The sequence below is a fragment of the Cuculus canorus genome, chromosome 4 (assembly GCF_017976375.1).
Source record: "Cuculus canorus isolate bCucCan1 chromosome 4, bCucCan1.pri, whole genome shotgun sequence".
Taxonomy (NCBI): Eukaryota; Metazoa; Chordata; class Aves; order Cuculiformes; family Cuculidae; genus Cuculus; species Cuculus canorus.
Window position 1 is genome coordinate 7,743,944 of NC_071404.1, and position 19,436 is coordinate 7,763,379.

General features: G+C 43.7%; 1 protein-coding gene across 9 annotated transcripts in view; it reads left to right on the plus strand.

The window, feature by feature from the left end:
- FGFRL1 (fibroblast growth factor receptor like 1) overlaps window positions 1-19,436 on the plus strand; it is a 173,945-nt gene that overhangs the window by 57,418 nt on the left and 97,091 nt on the right. The window contains exon 1 of one of the 9 annotated variants that reach the window (XM_054065161.1): window positions 13,889-14,086. The exons of the other annotated variants lie outside the window; for them this stretch is intronic. The gene's annotated coding sequence lies outside the window, so the exon portion shown is untranslated. Of the gene's footprint in view, window positions 1-13,888; window positions 14,087-19,436 lie in introns of those variants that run through there. 9 annotated transcript variants of the gene reach the window in all.

Sequence of the window (19,436 nt, forward strand, 5' to 3'; positions counted from 1 at the left end):
GTAGGAGGTTCAGCTATGCCTGTGCCATGTTGTCTTGATCCCACTGAACTCTCCTCAGATGACAGTAGTACCTTCTTGGGTGAAAATGTAGCCCAGCTTCTGCCAGGATTCTCCTTGTTTGTGGATGAAGCCATTAACTGTCTCTTAAACTCTGAATCTACAAATCACATTTTAAGTAAATATTAAGCTATCCCTGCCTCCCCTCCCCCGATCAAAATAAATCTGGGCACACTAGCTTGCTCATTCAAGGTTGTTGTTTTTGTCGTTGCTGGGTTTGTTGTTAGGTCATGCTAACCCCACCATGGAGGTATATTTTAGTTGAAGGAAACATGGGCTCGTTCCTCAGCTAAGGTTCAGTGGTAGCTGAGTTACAATTGCTTAGCTATGCCAGTTTACTGTAAATGAGCATCTGTATGTTTTTTAAAGTGACCTGATCCCTAAGGAAATAGTTTCACGAAACATGGGCTCTTGGAGGAGCCTGAACCAATATATTGGGGAGGAGAGAACAGAAAAGAAAAGTAGAAGAGAGAAAGAAAGAAAAAAAAATAACGTGCACTCTCCCAGAGCTCTTTGGTAATGATGCTGTTCTGGTGCTTTCCTTTAGTGAAAATCTAACCACTTTATTATAAAAAAAAAAAAAAAAAAAAGATAAATGCCACCGTCTCCATTATACAGATGGGGAAATGAGGCAGAGAGAGATGAAAGGACTTCGGCTTATTCATCCCACCAGGAAAATAACAACATTCAGGTCAGCCAAGTCCCAGTCTTTACGCTTTAGTCTGTAGGCTGTGGCTTTCTAACTACCTTGCACCTGTGTAAATAGGGAGGCAGGTGCAAAGCCCCGGTGCTGAGCTGCAGTGGGCAGCCTGTTGTGGTAGCCATCCGTGGAGAAGACATCTACGTGAAGAGATGTCATTGGAGGGTAGTGGAGCGGTGTAAGTGTATTCTTCCTTAACTCTGCTGCCTGCCCCAGACAGTGCGGCTTGTGTCCTTCCCAGAGGAGAAGGCATTGCTCTTGCAGTGTGAGAGCATGTAGTCAGCATGAGAGATTTCATGCTCTGTCTCTTGAAATCCAATATGAAGCAGTTGCCTTCTCTCCATCCCACAGGCTCATTACACAGCTCCGTGTGTGGCCTCTCCCCATAATTAACCTGAGGGGGTTACTTTCCTTTTCTAATTTGTAGGAAGTGGCTCATGACATCTGTTTCAGCCCTGAGGCTCCTTCCTGCAAACCTTTAGCTGGTTTTCTCTGAAAGAAAAGGCAACACAGAGAGGTGTAACCATTAACTGACTTGAGTCCTGGCTTTGAAAACGGCATCTTCCAATTGCTCAATAAAAACCTACTGAGAGCAGAGGAGGGAGAATATACCTCTTTAAAGGGAACCGTGGGCTTAAACATCATGACTAAATATCTTCATTTATCTCCTTGTTAACACTTCAGGGAAAAACAAACAAATAACAAAACACAACCAACCTAGGAAGAGTTTTAACGTGTTTTAGTTTATTTATTCTGTTTTCTTGATTGTGTAAATTTATAGTAGCCCTCTTCCTATCTCATCCCTTCTCCTTTTCAGATTTATGCTTACCTGTTGCATTTTACCTCAACTAAGACTTGGCACTGTGGAGAACTCCCCTGCACAAACCATTGTACAGTTTGATCCTGAAACTTAAGCCTTTTGGAAGCAAGAAGCATCTCTCCTAGGCCTGACAGGCAAAAGTGATAATTTGGATTCTCTTATCATAAATAGGCTTTTCAATTTTTTCCATTGTATTTTGGTGTTAGGTGGTGTTTTGGCAAGGAAAAAAACCCAAAGAGACAGAAAGATGCACCAACTTATTCTATGGGAGGGAAAGCACAAAGGTGGTTGGGAAGCTGGTTCTCACCAGATTAGTTAGCTAGTGGTCTCTCTCTCATATCACTTCTTGGAGCTCTTTATGGTTATGAAGTCAGTATTCCTCAGCCCAGAGGGAGAGGAAGGCTGTAGAGGTGCACTAGAGCTGTGAGGAAATACAGAAGTCTCGTTCTCACTGATTTATTACAGAGCTTGAACAGAGATTTTGTGATCTAGGTTGTGGCTGTTCTGGGACACATAAATTTCCATCCTGGACCTATAATGTTTTTTAGAGTATATCAATTTTGATACAATCTCATCCCAGATTTGCACTTTTCTTCAAATTGACATCTTCTGTCCGAAAGGCAGGCAGCTGGAAAATGGTTGTGCTGTAATCTCATCCGACCTTTTGCATAACTTGCTTCACAAAATCTCGCATAATAATTTCGGCATTGTTTCTGTTGGGCACAGAACGTAAGTTGTGCATGGATAAAAAGCCTTTTAGAAAGCTGTCTATTTTGTGTTTGCAGCAGGCAGTTGTACTATGAGTCGGGTAGCTTTGACCTCTGCCAAAGCTTGTGATACCTTAACAGCAGTTATGTATGTATGTACTGCGGTAACAGCAACTGAATGAGAAGGTCTTTGAAGTTCCTTGCTGGCTGAGGAGCAAAAGTCCCTTTACCTTTCAGCACTAGTCGTGCTTGCCAGGCTATCCTGTGCTTCTCCAACCCCCACTCCCTGTTCCTAATGAAGATGACTGAATATCAAAGAGCTATTTGCCTCCTACTCTGCGTGAATGGTGAAAGTAGTCTGGTTGGTCTGGCTGAGATTTGTTCTGTGTAAGGGATTTTTAGGTTTGTGATTGTTATCGGGGACTTTTATGGGAAAGGAATCCCACTGCTGTTATGTGAGGGCTTGCAAATGACTAATGCCTGAATTTTTGAGTTTTGTGGAGTGCTGTGTGCCAGCCCCACCAAATTGTGGCACTTCCTCTGAAGCGGTTTCACATCTGAGAGTAGGGACTCTGTTAGGTGCATCTCCTGCAAAATCCAAAGACCAGTGTAGTGAACACTAAAACCTTGACCTGCCCAAGTGCCCATTTGTGGATCTCAGTCCCAGCCGTGGCTGTGTCAGTATAGTTGGCCTCTTGCTAGAGGAGCTGTACTTGGAGACCTGCCTAGGAATTACTGAGAAAGACTGGTGAAGCCTCCCTGCTCTCCTGACAGTAGTGTGATGTGTCCCTAGTACAAAATGCGCCTTCAAGAGCTTGCCGTTACTGACTAGACATTAATTATTACACTGACATTGCACATCTCATTCAATCTCAGGTTACTCTACAAGCACTAGAATAACTTGATCATACTGCAGTGAGACAGAGATTTAGATTTAGATCTACTTAATAGGGAAGAAATAACACTGAGAAGTTAGGGTCCAAGCATTCCAGCTCACACGTTTAATGATAGATGCTTAAATCCACTTAGACATCTAAATGCGTTGCCTTATTTTGATCCATGAAGGTTGCTAATTTAATGCCAGCTGAACAGGCAGGTATCCTCTGCTGCTTGATGAGGACCATCCGCTACACACGAGAAACAAAGACCCAAAATTGTTCCGGAAAATGTCTTATTTTCATCCTAGTCAAGTCCTTCAGCAGATGATAAAGATTGTAATGTTATCCTTCCCAGAAACAAGAATCAGTCTCTAGCATTCAAGAGGTTATTGTAAGGGACTCTAAGATTCCCGTTTGGGCCCTTGTTACTTGTTTTCTGGCTGAGGGTTCAAATTCTTGAACTTTCCCACAAGCTTGCCATCACAACAGCTAAAAAACTCCTTAAGGTTCATCCTTTTGTGTTATCCCATGACTACAGAAGCTGGGACTTGATGAAAACATACTAAATGTAATTAACTCAGGATGAAAAGAACACAGTTGGCATCTCGGAGAGTTTTACATGAGCATTAACATTTACAAGCTTGGCTCTACTCTGAGAAACGATAGGCTACAAGTGGCACCTTCTTGTTCAGTTGACTTTTTTCAGGAATCTTGTAAAGTCAGCACAGCCAAGGGAGGGTGAGGTCACTTCTCACCCGCTTTGTGCCTCATCAACAGTGTAGGCATGTAAGCATTGATTGCGGATTTTTCTTTAATTGGGTGAGATGGTTGGAGAGAACCAGCTGTTATTTTCCTCCCTAGAGAAGTTTTTGAGCTGACATAACCCAACAGCAAGGAAAGTGGATAGACGTGGGAGGGAGGTGGTAGAGGAGAGCAGGCGTCAGGTCTCACGCCTTCCCAAACCGAATTACATGTCTGTCACTATCAGGTCTTGAAGCGAACGGCTCAGAAGGCAGTTGACATAGGTTAAGCGCTACAAGAGCAGTAGAAGTACTGTGGCAGTGCACATCACAGCAGGGATGCTGTGGCAGTCACCCTGTTTACAAGAGTTCAATCCGGTGTCATCGTGGGGGCTGTTTTCTTACTCCTTGTTGCACTCACGTCACACTCCTCAACGCTTGTTGGTGGCAGTGAATGGATCTTTATCGTCCTGAAATCATAGTGTGATTGTGTGATAACCACAGAATTGGCACTGGCTAAGCCCTCAGTGGTTGGTAATGAAATTCAGGGAATTCCAGACACAAATGCTTCTTCATCTCCCTCTGCTTTTATCTGAATGACCAAAGTAACTTGCGCAGAGGAATGGAAGATCTTGAAGGCCATGCCAGATAGCTTATTGCACAGGGTGGCCTCCCAGATACTTGCAGAGAGTAAATGACTTTGCAAGCATTTCACTTCCCCTGGCAGGGAATCAAGAGACAGGAGCATTCCAGAGGGAAGGGGTGCCACTACTGATGTGCATCGTTCAGAGCATGTGAATGAAACGATAAAATGCGTCTGGCATGAGGTCTCAATGTGTTTGTTTCCTGCTTGCTGACATGGTGAGCTAGCGTGCTGCTCTGCATTATGGCTCATTGGCTCTGTGCGTGAAAGAATTAACTTCATTTCATCTTTCATTGACATTGCCGTGTAGTGAAGAAGTTACTTTCATTTTTTGAAGTATATGAGATCTCATGTATTCTGTGTTTAAGAAGAGTAGCTAGGAATTGTGCCAATACACAGCTGCAAGAGCACCATGGAATAACATTAACACCCATGAACTGCTGCAAGGCATGGAAATTCAGGGTATTCCTGTATCATCATTGGTTCTAGCTGAGAATTTTTGGAGGTAACATTTTTGGCGTGAAAAACACTAGCTTATCATAACTGAAATTTTGATGAAAGGATTGATTTTGGTCATTCATCAGGTTCATTTAAAAAAAACCCCAAACCTAACACACTACTGTATCATCTGTTTCACAATTGTGCCTGCAGGACTTTACTTTGGGTCAGAACAGGCTAATTGTACAAATAAAGAATGGTAGTAATAAAATTGTCTCTCACCCAGGGAGGTTGTGATTGCAGTTTACTTTCTTCAGCTGAAAAGCATCATTTTCTGATTTGAAATGGCTTGGATTTGATCTGCTGTTTAAGTTATTTTTTTACCAAAAGGCTTGAAAAGATTGAATATCAATAGCAGCTGCCAGGGTTGAAATGAAACACTCCCAAACCACTGATATAACTTCTGACCAGATAGGAAAAAGTTCTTACAGTTTGTGAAAATGCTCTGGTTATTACTTTTCATTATTATTTGTTACCCCTCTTTGGAATAGAATTCTCCTTTCTAAATTTCAGAAAAAGCTCCAGGGGCAGGAAAACAAATTTTCCCCTTGCCTTCCTTGCAGCCACTGCAATTAGGCTATTGTTAAGAGGGGGGTGTCAGGGTGTGGGAGTTTTTCCCAGTGTTTTTTTTCTAATCCCACTTTAAGCAGAGTTACATGATCCAACACTAAAAACAGCTGAGTCCAGTCTTGCATTAGAGCATTGCTGTTGCTGCTGCTGACTGAACAGCACTTTACTTTTGAATTATGGGGCCAGTTTTTGCAGCGCAGACAAGGCTGTAATTATTCTCTGAGTATGGGGCGGGTGATGTCATGCTGTTGGAGAAAGTAAGCCTGGATGTGGTAAAACAGCCATACATTTCAAGACACAGAGAGAGAGCTCTCATGGCTGTGGAGTAGCATCATATGTTTCATAAATGCTGCCCCAATTCCACTTTCATCAACTATGTGGCAATACACACGTGAATTTTGTATGTGGGGTGATGTCATGTCCTGAACTGCAACGCTGTGTGATAAAATGCCTGTGTTTTCACATGTAGGTCATGCGTGAAGACATGGAATCATAGATTAGTTTGGGTTGGAAGGGACCTTAAAGATGGTCTAGTTCCAACCCCCCTGCCATGGGCAGGGACATCCCACTAGATTAGGCTGCCCAAGGCCCCATCCAACCTGGCCTTGAACACCTCCAGGAATGAGGCAAACACAGCTTCTCTGGGCAATCTGTGCCAGAGCCTCACCACTCTCATAGTGAAGGAATTCCTCGTTATGTCTAGACTAAATCTGCTCCTCTCTAGTTTATACCCGTTCCTGCTCATCCTGTCCCACAAGCCTTTACGGATAGCCCCTCTCCAGCTTTCTTGTAGCCCCTTCAGGTACTGGAAGGTCACTGTAAGATCTCCTCTGAGCCTTCTCTTCTCCAGGCTGAACAACTCCAACTCTCTCAGCCTGTCCTCCTAGGGAAGGTGCTCCAGCCCACTGATCATCTTTGTAGCCTCCTCTGGACCCGTTCCAACAGCTCCATATCCTTCTTATGTTGAGGATTCCAGAACTGGACACAGCATTCCAGATGAGGTCTTACAAGAGAGGAATAGAGGGGCAGAATCACCTCCCTCGCCCTGCTGGCCGCACTTCTTTTGATGCAGCCCAGGATACGGTTGGTCTTCTGTGCGGCGAGCATGTTCTTACACATGCTGTTCATGTGTGCATGTATATATATGAACAGAAAAAACAATTACAAGCTGCTAAGTTTTGCAGAAATCTTTCTTTTTTTTGTTAGAAAAAATAGATTTGAAATAGTTTTTACTGTCTTCAGTCTCTTGCCACATTATTATTTAAAAGTTCCTTTTACCCCTGCCCTTTCCACTTTGCCTCCATTCCTAGCAATAGTTATCATATTTTCCATACTGGCAGTAGCTTGCTGGGCATTTCCAGAGTCTGAGGAGTGTTGCGTTGGGATTAGGAGGAGCATTCAGTCTGTGCAGGCAGTGGCAGTGCTGTTGTTGCATGTGTGCATCAGCAAAGGTGTATTCATGCCAGCAACAGCCACAGCACCGTTGACTATCCTGGAGATACTGGGAGGGTGGGAGAGAGGGGATATGCTCTCCGTTAGGGTCATTTTTTTACCTTGGACACCAGCCAGAGGTCCTCCAAAGCACACATTTTGCTTGCTAAGCTGTGCAGAAGCCCTTTGCGGTGTATGTCTCACTGCTCAGTTTAAAGCTTGCAGATGCGTGTTTTTTTCTGGGTGATGCACAACCCTGCAGTGCAGTTTGAAGGCTGACATTGCAAATATTTGCCATCCACAAAGTTTTGAACCTGGATGTGTTTCTAATATCCCAGGCTTGCAGGATGACGCAGGTTTACTCACTATGAACACTGTGTTCACACAGGAACAGAGGAACAGTCGCTTCTATATGAAATCCTTAGACCCGTGTGTTACGCAGGCTGCTTTGCCTTAAGGTTGCTGCACAGAGTTTCTTCCAGCTCAGCCTGCTGCCCGTTAGTCCAATCTGGCTGTTAATCAGAAGAAGTGAAAGTAGAGGGTTTCTTGTTCCAAAACAGCAGCTGAGGTGGTGGCCTCAATCCAACGCACCTCTCAAATAACCCCACCAGAGTTGGCACAACAGGCACCTACTTTTCTTACCTGTTTAGCCATTATAGATCCCACAGCTTTCTTCTGCACTGCTGCATGGGTCTGGAGCTCTGTGGTCCTTCATGTCATAGGACCCTGAGATGAACAGGACTGACCTCTCCATGTGTTCCTCCTATGTCATACCCGAGAACAGTTTCCCCATCACATCGGGAAAGCGCAATCTGTATAGATGCACTTTCTCCCCTTCTGTTGGCAATATGACCTCTGTGAATACTGCCCCCCTCCTCATAGATACGTATGAGAACAGATTTAGCTCTTGGCAGTTTGTAGAGCCACTGAAAGTTGTCTCCTTTACACAGCACGCAGCTGCTTTCTTCCTCTTTGTTCAGCTTTTAAGATTGACTGTTTTCCTTTTGCTCTTTCCCATTCCAGGGGAAAAGTAGTGCTGTACTTGGAGACTGTAGGGCCCCACAGTCAGCCCCTTCCTCCTGTTGGCACATGATTATCCGCCTGAGGATGACAGAGGATTAGGTGTGTGAACAACTGCTCACTATTGAAAGAAAGGTTCACAGTTTCTTCCTGGGGAGAAAAGAAAAAAAAAAAGGAGCTTCACATTATTTTAAAAGTCGCTCCAAATAAATCCCTTTCACTTGTATAATGATTTCTTCTCCTGGAACATCCCTCTGCAGTAGCTATCCTCTTCCTTGAAGTGGTTACGTATTGAGGATGTGATATCATGCCAGAAGAGCCTTGATTGCTCTACTTCAGGCTAAATGAACTTAAAAAAAGAAAGAACCTTTATAAGATTGATGCTTTCTGCCAACTGTTCTGCAGAGGGGCTGTTTGCTTGCTCTTTAAGTCTTTGTGGCTGGCAAAAAACTCACTGCACAGCTGTATTTCTTTCACACTTCTGTACTGGGAGATGTTTGCAGTAGTAGTGACAGACCTGCTTCTCTTCTCAGATATGTCTTTGTGAATCAGAAGAAGGAACACTGATATTATTATAGGTAAACAGGTGTAAATCTAGCAGGAGAGGAGGAGAAAATATTAAATGTGGTATTTTGCATCAATCGGACTTCCGTCTACATAAGTACATCCATAGGCTTAACTCGCCATGCTGAGATAGTCCCGGTCCTTGCTGTAATTCCTAGAGTTGCAGGTGATGTTTGGTGCATCCCCACATGACTTCTTGTCATGTCACTCTGTCCCTAACTTCCTAAGATAATGGGTTTTCCCTGTCTCACCATGATCTGCCATGCTGCTGCTCCACAGAACAACAATTTCCTTTTCCTTCTTCCACAAAAGCTTCCTACTGTAAATTGTAAATTTCTTGGTCACCTATTAACATAAGATTTGAAAACTCCAGGGCTTGCTGAGCTCCTTACTCATGGCCAAGGTTTCACAGGCTGGAGTGTGTCCTGGAGAGGGAAAGCATTACCTGGTCATCGCAGTAGAGCACTGAGGCTCAAAACTGAATTCCTGTTGGTGCCACAACAGACTTGCAGGGCAGCCTTGGGCAATTTGTTCTCTCTCTCTATACCAGGCTGCATTACATTTGCAATACGGCTGATGTGAAATGGAGCAGAGATGCCAGCAGTGATCCTGGCAGTGCTCAGTGTCATCTCTTGTTTGATTTTCTTCTCCACAAAGTCTGTGAGACTACCCGTCAAAGCATTTTGAAGCCTTTAATTCATAAAGTATCCTGTGTCATCCTTATGTTAACAGGCAACTATGCATAGTCTTATTAGTCCTGATTCTTGTATTCCTGAAGGGAACAGGGAGCAAGAGCATCTTCTATAGAATTCCCCAGGCACAAATGGAGTGGGTAAAATGAAAATGTTCACCTTCAAGATGGTGTATCTCTTTCTGTCCTAAATTCTGATTTCTGGATACTTAATAGCAGATTTTTTTTAATGTTTTGCCTTAACTTTTATATTTAAAATGCTGGAATACTATACCTCCTCTGTGCTGGATATGCTCCAGTCTAAACAATCTCCATTCTGCTTTCCTACATTCCCTCCTGTCGTTTCAGCTGAATGCAAACTTCTTTTCCGCTCCTCTGTCTAAATTGCCATGTGCTGTTCCTTGGGGATGCAGGATAGCTCGTGTGTTCCCCCCTGGAAGTGGCAGCATCTCGGTAGTGTGTGAAGCAAGGTCTACGTAATCCTTCGGGATCTTTCAGGATAAAAAGCTACTCTGTAAATACTATATCATTTTCATTGTCAGTCTGGATTCAGGAGTGAATTGATCCCACTTAGTTAAAGCAGGATGAAGTGTCTATTTTCATATTTGCTTAATTGAACCACTCAGCGTGTCTGATGGTAATGGCTTTATTTGAAGCATGTGGTTCTTATGAGCTGTTAAGATACCAATAGCATTTGGATTAGTCTTTCTGCCAAGAAAGCCAGGTCAATTCTTCGGGAAAATAAAAAAAACTAAGCCAAACTTTATTTTAACAATGTCTTGAGTTTCACTTTAGGTTCCATAAATATTTGTCAGTGTTCCTTTTGTAAGACCCATGCGAGCCCCTGGCAAGACATGAGGTCTGTCTCCAGAACACAGAATATAAATAAATTCCCCAAACCATGCTGGAGAACTGGAGGTAACTTTAGCCCATGCAAGAGACCTGAAGCCAAGCAAAGGGTTGATTATGGTTCTTGAATTACTATTTGTGTAGAGGAGAGGGAATGGAGGTAAAAAAGGAAAAACACAGAGAGAGGAAAATATAAACATTTGTAGAAGGTATGTGGGACCCACACCATCCTGTGCACAAAGGTGGAAGTCGTTTCCCAAGCCAATGACAGAAATGTGACTTCTGCTTGGATTACAGTTGCTGTCTGCTCCTAATGCTTCCGGAAAAGTTAACAATATTTTCTCATGCCCTAGAGGATATGGAAGGAAATTTTAAATTCTTGATGAGGACTGGTATTGCCATCTACTTCAGAAGATCAGGTCAAAAAGGCACTATGGAGCCACCCTATGTACCCCTTCTCCCCAATTTCCTCTGAATACCTTTGATAATCCTGAGAACTCGGTTTACTTCTGTGGCTTTAGCTATATCTAAGAAAAAAAAAAAAAAGCCCATGATTATTTCAAAGACTGGGCTATAGTTAAGTACTTAACCAGAGGTCTAGGGTTCAGGGCTTTTGATTTAAGAGCAAGCCCTGTTCCGTGCAGTTGAGGGGGGGGGAAATAGCTGAAATTTTATCCTATCCCTGACCACAGATTGAGATCACCAAAGCAGCACAAAAGCAGGGAGTCAGAATGAAGGAGGTGTATTGAAGGAAGCAGGACTTTGGCTTCTAGCAATGTGCTCTGGTTGCTGGATCAACTCCAATAAAAATTTAAATTCAGACGAGCTGAATGCTTTATTTGTCTGCTTAAGGGTGGGGGGAAGATGGGATAGGTGAATTTTTTCCTTTACCTCTGAATGTTAAAATAATGGTAGTAGGATGTGAAAAGTATATGTTCCTGAAAAATGTACTGTTGTAATATCAGCTACTTTTTCTTCTTTATGTGCATAAGCTGAAAAATTACAAGACATGGATAAATAGGGACATAAGAAGGGTTTGCTGGAGGAGAACTCTTCGTATAGTGAGATGGGAGCCTTCCTGTCCATAGATTTAGAATTTCCTAAAAAAATTCTGGACATCTTTGATCTCCCTTTACATTAATGGGAATTGAGTGTTGCCCACACTTCACAAGATCAGACTGTCCCTTTGCATGCAGAATTTCCAGCAGTGATCAGCGATCAGTCCTCAGTTGTCTGCAAGTGCTAAAAGGAAAATGTGAAAGTACCATTAACCCCATGTTTTCTGCTTTCACAGACAGCTGTGTGGGGCCCTGTAGTGGTTGATACTCTATAGCTTGCTATTCCTGCCACACTGTTCCTGCGTATCATTTTGGAAACAGTGACTGAGGTTTGCTAGCAGTTCCTTAATCTGGCTACTATGGGCATGAAGGGGGAAAAAAAATCAGGTAACAAACTCCATCTGCAAAACTACTTCTGGTTTTGTGGCTGAGCTTAATATACAGTGAGCGCAGTCAGATCACTTTTTGTTTAAAAATACCCCCTCTCCCTCCCCAAAAAGAGGAAGCATCTTTCTACGAATGCTTGGGAAAACGTTTGACTTTTATGTCACTGACATAACTGGAGAAAGTTTTAAACAACTTAAAAGCTAGCGAAGGTTTAGCCAGACAGAAGTACTTGTTGAACTCTATAGACAGAAGAGGTGTCTCTTCCTTCTTTCTAACATGAGACTCGGTGTATAGTCGGTGTATGTGTAAATATCTGTCCATGGATATATGAACAATTATTGGACCATAAACAATGGCTGAAATGTGGAGCGTGGCCCTGCTTGAGAGCCACTATCCTGGAACACGTCCTGATCCAGTCGTGTATGCACCACAGGTTGTCCCAGTCTGTCCAGGATCGCATACCTCACGCCTATCATGGATAGGCAGAGTATGCAAATTAAGCAAGTTTAAGGCTTCTATAGTGTTGTAAACTCATCGCCTACCTTTGCTCATTCTTTCTTATTCTTAAGATACTAGCATTTTTCTTTCCAGGGATTTCAGTTATCCTTTGCATCTTCATAAAACTTGCTAAAAAAAAAGCTTTGCAGTTCATTTCTTAAAACCATTCCATGGTGTAGCTCTTGCCAATGGTACAGTTTGGCAACTTGCTGTTTACCTTTCTGCACAATGTCCGAAAAAGTGCAGGAAGGGCACAGTCCCAGTTAGAGTACGCTGGCAGCGTGTATACAGGCATTTCTCTGCCTCCTGGCCAAGGCATTGCATTACTTCAGAGCCTGTGCAGCATTTACGGGAGCTGCTGCTGAGCACAGGTTCCCAGCAAACGAAGGAGGCGGGGAGGGATGCTCGCTTCATTCTTGCACCCAGGGCTACGGTTTACACGGCTTCATTGTATTGCACAGGGCTTTCCTGCCCTGCAGCTTGACTTGCTCCGTGACAAATTATTCCTTAATTGCTGGATGGCAGAAGAAAAGCTTTTCAGCCCTGAGGTTATTCCTAACAAATCAGGTTACAGAAGCCTTGAAAATTATATTGAGCAGAAAAGAGGCACCATGAGGTTTACTTGGGTGCTTGGGCTGTGTTAAGCTTGACTAAGGCAATGTGCTAATGAAGCTTGTTAAAATGCAATTATACTTTAATGCTGTGGATGCAGAAATGAGGATAATCAGCAGAGAGGTGCTGGTGAAGCTGTTGTGATTAGCGTGATTTGCGTGTGTCACTGCTGTGCTCAGGATTTTCACTTGCTGTGCAAGGTGTTGCCTGAGCACAACAGGCAGGCTGTGCCCAAAGAGCTGCCTGGGGGTACAAGATGAAGGACAATGGCAGGAAAACAGAGGGTTGGATGGAGCAAAGCCCTAGTGAGGTTGTTCGGCCCATGAGGACAAGCAGAGGTGTAAGGCTTAGCTGCTGACTTGCAATCCTGGATGTTTGGTGCAAGAAAGCTTTAAGGAGGGGTGCATGGTGAGAGAGCTGAATGTTCGGTCAATGCTGATGTGGAGCTGCTCCTGCACAAGGAGGCAGTTGGCAGAAGACACCTATGATTTTCTTTGAAAAATGTAAAAAGGCAGGATAGAGCCTGGACTTCCAGCCCAGTTGGAGAGTGTGGATGTCTCGTAAGGAAGAAGTGATAGGAACAGTGGGGAGAGGCCAGGAGGAGCCTTGACAAGTGAAGAAAAGTAGCAGCTGTTTGATGTGACAGGGAAAGGGGGAACTAGATGGGAAGAGAAGCAGATGTGGCCAGAGCGATATCTAGAAAAGATTGAATATGAATGAGGCAAGAATGTGTTTCGTCAGGGCTGGAGCAGGGGAGTCATGATGGAAGAGTGGATGCAAACTGCAAGTGAGTGGATGGACAGCCAAGGCTGGGTCTTAACAAGAAGCTGCAGAAAGAGTCTGCAGCTCATGGTCAGAGCTGGGGTATGGAGTGCTTGAGTGGGAGATGAGTGAAAAAAATGCTCAGGCTGTGGGCCTGAGCAACAGGCAGTCTGCAGCAATTAAGAACGGGGAGGAAGATTAAGAGCTCTGAGCTTGAGCTGACAGCTTGACGTCCATGAGATGTCAGAGAGACAGGCTAGATTTTTGTCCAGACAGAGAGAGACAGGCCCAGATGATCGGATCAGACAACTGGGGGGACTGATTTATGTGAGAAGATTAAAAGAGCTGCTTGTAAATATATGTATAGCTTGGCTAAGTGACACCTGAGGGGACAATAACTGTCTACAAGTGTATGAGGCGATTGAATACCTGAACCAAGAAGAGGGGGAGAAACAGTTCAGGAGGGTAGATGAGGATTTTGACTAGAGGCAGTGTAATAAGGTGGAGCAAAGCAATCTGTATTGCCTGGTTAGGGAAAACATCTCGCCTGCAAAACTGGGAAGATGCTTTGGTGAGTCTTGAAACCTGCATATCCGTCTAGGTAAGTGGGTATTACTTTGTCACTTGTTTCTACAGGAGCTCCTCCCATCAGTGCAAGAGAGAAAGTTTGGGAGGGAACCACTGGACGTGTCACATTCAGATGGTTAGTTAAGACTGAAGCAATTATGCCCTGAACACACCTAGAATTGATCAGTGCCTTGGATAGCAGTGGGAAGAAGGTGCATGTACAGCTCAATTACGTTGCTCATTCCTTTCTTGTCACAGCTATAGTAACTGTTAGTTTTGTCAGCTGTGTGGTTTATTTTCCTAAGGCAAATGGCAGACTGGTCTAATTCAGACCAAACAGCTCCATTTCTGCTCCAGGTATACCACGTTGGGATCCGTCAGCTGAGGACCTTAAAGCACGTATGCAACACTTTTCACAAAATGACTCACATTTTCCCATTTGGTGAAATAGAGGCAACCTGAGGTCATAAAGAAATCACGTGGAAGATTGAGGAAGAGTATATATCATGCATTTTGAATCCCAGTCCTGTGCTGGGTTCATTTGTGGGCTGTGCAGTCCGGCGCTTTATCTCAGCCCATGGCCTTTTCAGGTATTTGGAAGGAGATGCAGGGTATTTTGCAGGAGGCAGCTCCAGGACAAGTTGTCAGTTGGTGGGCATGGTTTCCTTACACTGGTTACAGACTGCCTCATGTTTTGCAGGACATGGGTTTCTGTTTCTTCTGAGCAACACTGGTCAGAACATGTAAGGGTTTGTCTCTTGGAAACTTAAATAAAAAAGCACCAAGAAAAGTAAAAGAAATCAGCATAATATGGAATAGCCCCAACTTTTGTGATCTTGATTTTCTGTTGAAGGTGCTGTTATGATACCAGATGAGGGCTGCATCTTCAGAGAAAACTTTCAACAGAGCTCTACTTCTGAAGCTAAATAAGTAACCAACTACTTCCTTCTACCTGAGTGCCCTTCCTGTACCCATCCATGTCCTGTTAGTCTTTAGTTGATGTCCTAAGGATATGAGAGCCATGTGAGCACATTTTTTTGAGGGCTGTTCCACCTTCGTACCTTCCAATAGTACCTCCAGTACCCGAAGGGGGCATATAAGAAAGCTGGGAAGGGACTTTCTATAAAGGTGTGTAGTGATGGGACTATTAGGAATGGCTATAAATTGGAGAAGGACAGATTTAGACTAGACATCAGGAGGAATTTCTTCACAGTGAGGGTGGTGAGGCACTGGAACAGGTTGCCCAGGAAAGTTATGGATACCCCATCCCTGGAGGTGTTCAAGGCCAGGTTGGATGGGGCCTTGGGGAGCCTTATCCAGTGGGAGGTGTCCCTGCCCATGGCAGGATGGTTGGAACTAGATGATCTTTTAAGGTCCCTTCCAACTCAAACCATTCTGTGAAGAGCTCTAGAGCCTGTTAGCCAATTTCAGACATACCTGGTTGAGGAGTGATGTAGCAGAGAATAAGTTCTTACAAATATGGAACAAGCTTTGTTAGTCCTGCTGCATTTTTAGTAACTGTAAACACATCTCTGGTTGGGAGTCCCCAGCAGCAGGTGTGAAAGAGAGAGTATGTATGGTGAATAACTGGCCTGCCATTGCAAACTGCTACATCCCCAGAGTGCAGCTGTACAGGCATCAATGGGAGACTGCAGAATTGCGTGAATTGATGATGATTATTGCACCTCTTTCTGTGTATGAGGTGAACAGGGTGCCATCCCTCACCAGTGCCAAGCAAAATATCTTAGTCTCCTTGTGCATTAGGAATAAAAACAGGGGGCACCCAAATAATAAAGAACCAAAATTGTCTTTTCCAGCTCTTCATGCAGACTTTAGTGGCATTTTAATGGTGTTGCACTTCAGCAGAGACAACAGGTCTATTCCTTTATTCCTGCAAGGCGTGCATGTTTGACCTCGGCAGTCACAGTTAAAAGCAGAGCTCCTTGCTCTGAATTTTACTTCTGTTTCAGCAGAACCAAAATCTGTGAGGGCCTTCTGAATATTTCCCTCCTCACCCAATATTGCCGAAAATGAGCCTGAAGTGTTGACAGACAGCAGCACACTCGGTGTGCTGGGATCCAACATAAACAGGCTGACTGGTTGTGTACTTGGACATGTTAAACGAGGTCTCTGCTTTGATCTTCCCTGCACTATCCTAAAGCCCAGCAAGCAAAGGCTAAGTAAACAGACCTTTGATTTCAGGACTGTTTGGAGCAGAGGTCTTGTAAAAGTTTTATCAATGGCAGAGTTGAGCTACTGAAGTCCCTCTTGGACTGTAGGTGCTGCAAGAGTAGCAGCATGGTTTTATTGACCCTAATGTCCCTCTTTCTCCCCGCTTCCCATAATTACAAACATCTGGGGGTATGAGCCAGCTTCCTGTTGATTGTAGCATACCGGTTTCCTTAGGGGAGACACCTGCTTATAATGTCCTCTTCTACAATGGTGTATGGAGCATAAGCTCTATTAGAACCTATAGCTATTGGATTCCACAGCCAGTGTAGCTTTTTTGTTAATACATGTCATAAAGATGCTTGAATAAATCATATGAGACACATCTGTGGGAAACACTCACGTTACTAATCCTGCGTGTTCAGCACTCCTGGGTCAAACTCCAGAAAACCAGTACTCTGGCCTAAATAGCATGAATGTTACAATAAATTTGATTTTATTTATTTGCTTCCTGTTTTTAGAGCGCATTTAGTGATTCCTCCGGATCACAAAGGTCACAAACTTCCTTTCGTGTTCAAATAAACAAGAGATTGTCCTTCAGGATTATGCCCTCAGAAAAGAGACATTAAGAAACAAGCCTCTAATATGAAAAGACTTAAAAAATAGAATTGTGTATGCTGGCAAATTCCCTTCAATGGATGAAACACAGGAGTTAGATTGGCGTCTGCTTTCTTTTAATTTGGTATTTTTCTCGATCTTTTGATAGAGACAAAGGGAGGCTTTGGCTTCTTTTCTATCCACTGTAGAAAAGTGATACGAGAGTGAGATCCTGCCAATGTATTTCATTTATAATTGTTATCAATTTTCCATTGTTTTAAAAACTAAGAACCACTGTGCTTGGAGTGATGGAACCCAGGCTGCTCCCAGTGGGCCAGAGCTCCCAGTGGTCCCTTGCTGAGACCATCTCAGCCCAAAGCCTGTTTGAGCTCAGGACTGAAAGCTGGGAGCATTTTGCTTAGCTCTGCCAATGATATTGTTTCTTATCAAGATAGATAAATACCAAATGACAAATTCATTGACCAACCACCTTGCTAACACTGCTCCTGCTTTGCCTTCTGGAGGCAAAGCTGAAATTGTTAGCTGAGTCTGAGCTCCTGCCAGTAAATCGTGAGCCTAAGTGGATCTTGACTTTCTTGTCTTTGGCCCTTGCGCTTTTATACCATGGCCTGAGATGATGACCTTTCTAACACTGCTTTTTCTGCCTTAGTCACCCCTGATCCTTTACTATATGTAAAACAATGACCTGATTCTCCCTTCCAAAGTGAATTTTGTCTTTCGTCTAATAGTCAAATCCCCTATTAGATAAAAAGTGCTTTTAACAACCGTTTATTTGTTGGTATTTGATGGCAGTTCTTTGATCCCTGAAGGCATGTGCAGCGCTGTTTGTGATATATAACAAATTGATTTTACACATTTCCATCTTTTATCAATGAGTCTTCCAATGGGGTTTCACTGTAATCAGATTGGAGATTACCGTGGCACAGCCATTGGGAAGGGACTGGAATTTACATGCAATAAAGATTAGGGGATTAGTGACTGATTAGGAAAGCGCTGATTTATCCAGCCACAGGTACAGCAAAGGGTCGTTTGTGTCTGCTTTTTTCTGACCTTGGGCTTTGACCTCTTCACTCCTTGCTTAGAAATGCCAGCGTGCAGCACAGAAGTGATTTCTCACGAGACATCTCAAGAGGAAGTTCAAGTCTTTGCAACAGTAAAACCTATTTCTGTGAACAGAGAAGCCCAGAAATCTTTATGCGAGTGGACACTTTGCTCCTGTGTGCATCAGTCAGGACAGGCTGAGCAGGCAGACCGTGGCAATGCTTTAATCTGTAGTCAGAAATTCCTGCTGACAGCTGATGCGGTGTGCGTGTGTTGGTACATGCACGCGTGCAGCGCAGGATAAAGCAGCTATGTCATCACGCGGTGAGATGATGTTTCTTCATGCACAGCTTTTCCTAGATAGCTGTTTTGCTCTCCAGTTTTCTTCTCCCTGCACACACTTGCAGGAGGATAGCTGTGGCTGTACATTACCAGACCGTGAGGTAATAGGAGTGCACATTAATTGATATTCCAGTGTAGCTCTATCTACCTGGTGAATACGACGTTACATACCAGGGTGCAGCCTGCCAGTGGAGTGACATCATTTGAAATTACAGACTAATCAATGTCAGCAAAACTCCCGTGTCCTCTGTAGCTGTTGAATTTTGGGCAGCTCAAAAGAACTGCACTGACAGCCACAGGCTATGCGAATAATAGGGGGTTGGCGCTTGACTTGTATCAGATAATAAGTAGCACCATCTTTCTACATACAGGTTTATAGAGATAAAAGCAGGCAATATGGGATCTTCAGCAAAGGAGAAATATTTCCAAAATCTTTGGATAGTTTTGGGGAATTTAATGGATTTACACTTAAAATATTTATTTGTAGTGGTTTAATTTAGGCAGAGTACTCGTGTACCCACTGTTAGGTATTGTTTTGGTAATACCATTCCTCCTGAGACATGCCACACTGGTCTGTGATGGAGGTATCACTTTCCTCCAGATGCAGTGAAGCAGCTTTTGAGTATTAATGGGTGCAGGAGAGCTTTGGACATACCAGATGAAATGCACTGACTTTTATCTGATCTTAGTAGTAGAACAGTCCCATGACTGTCCAGAAAAGCACCTGGCAATCCTAGGCATAAACTGTGGCAGTGCAATCAGATGCATTGAGCAGAGTGAGTCTTTGCTGTCTTCTGCTAGGAAAACTAATAACGGACACGTAAGAGTGCACTAAACCCTCTTTTTGTGAGCAAGCTAGCGTGTAGAAAAGGAGGAACAGAGGAAGTAGAAGTGTTTGAAGCTGTCCCAGTTTCAGGCAGACTGTAGAAATCTGGACTAGCCTCTGTCCAGCTGAGCCCTTGCACTGTGCCAGTGCTAACTCGAGTTTTCACAGCCAGAAGAATGCTTTTGTATGAACTTGCGCAAGCATCATTGCGTGTTTTAACACTGTGCTGTGGCACTAGACTAGGGTCGATCCCTTTGAAACAAATGTCACCTGCTTTCCTTTGGGTATGGGCTGGACCTGAGGCTGTTTCCTATATAAGATCTGACAATATAATATATTCCAGGTACGAAGGTTTCATGCATTAAGAAGCGCTGGCTTCTGCCAATAC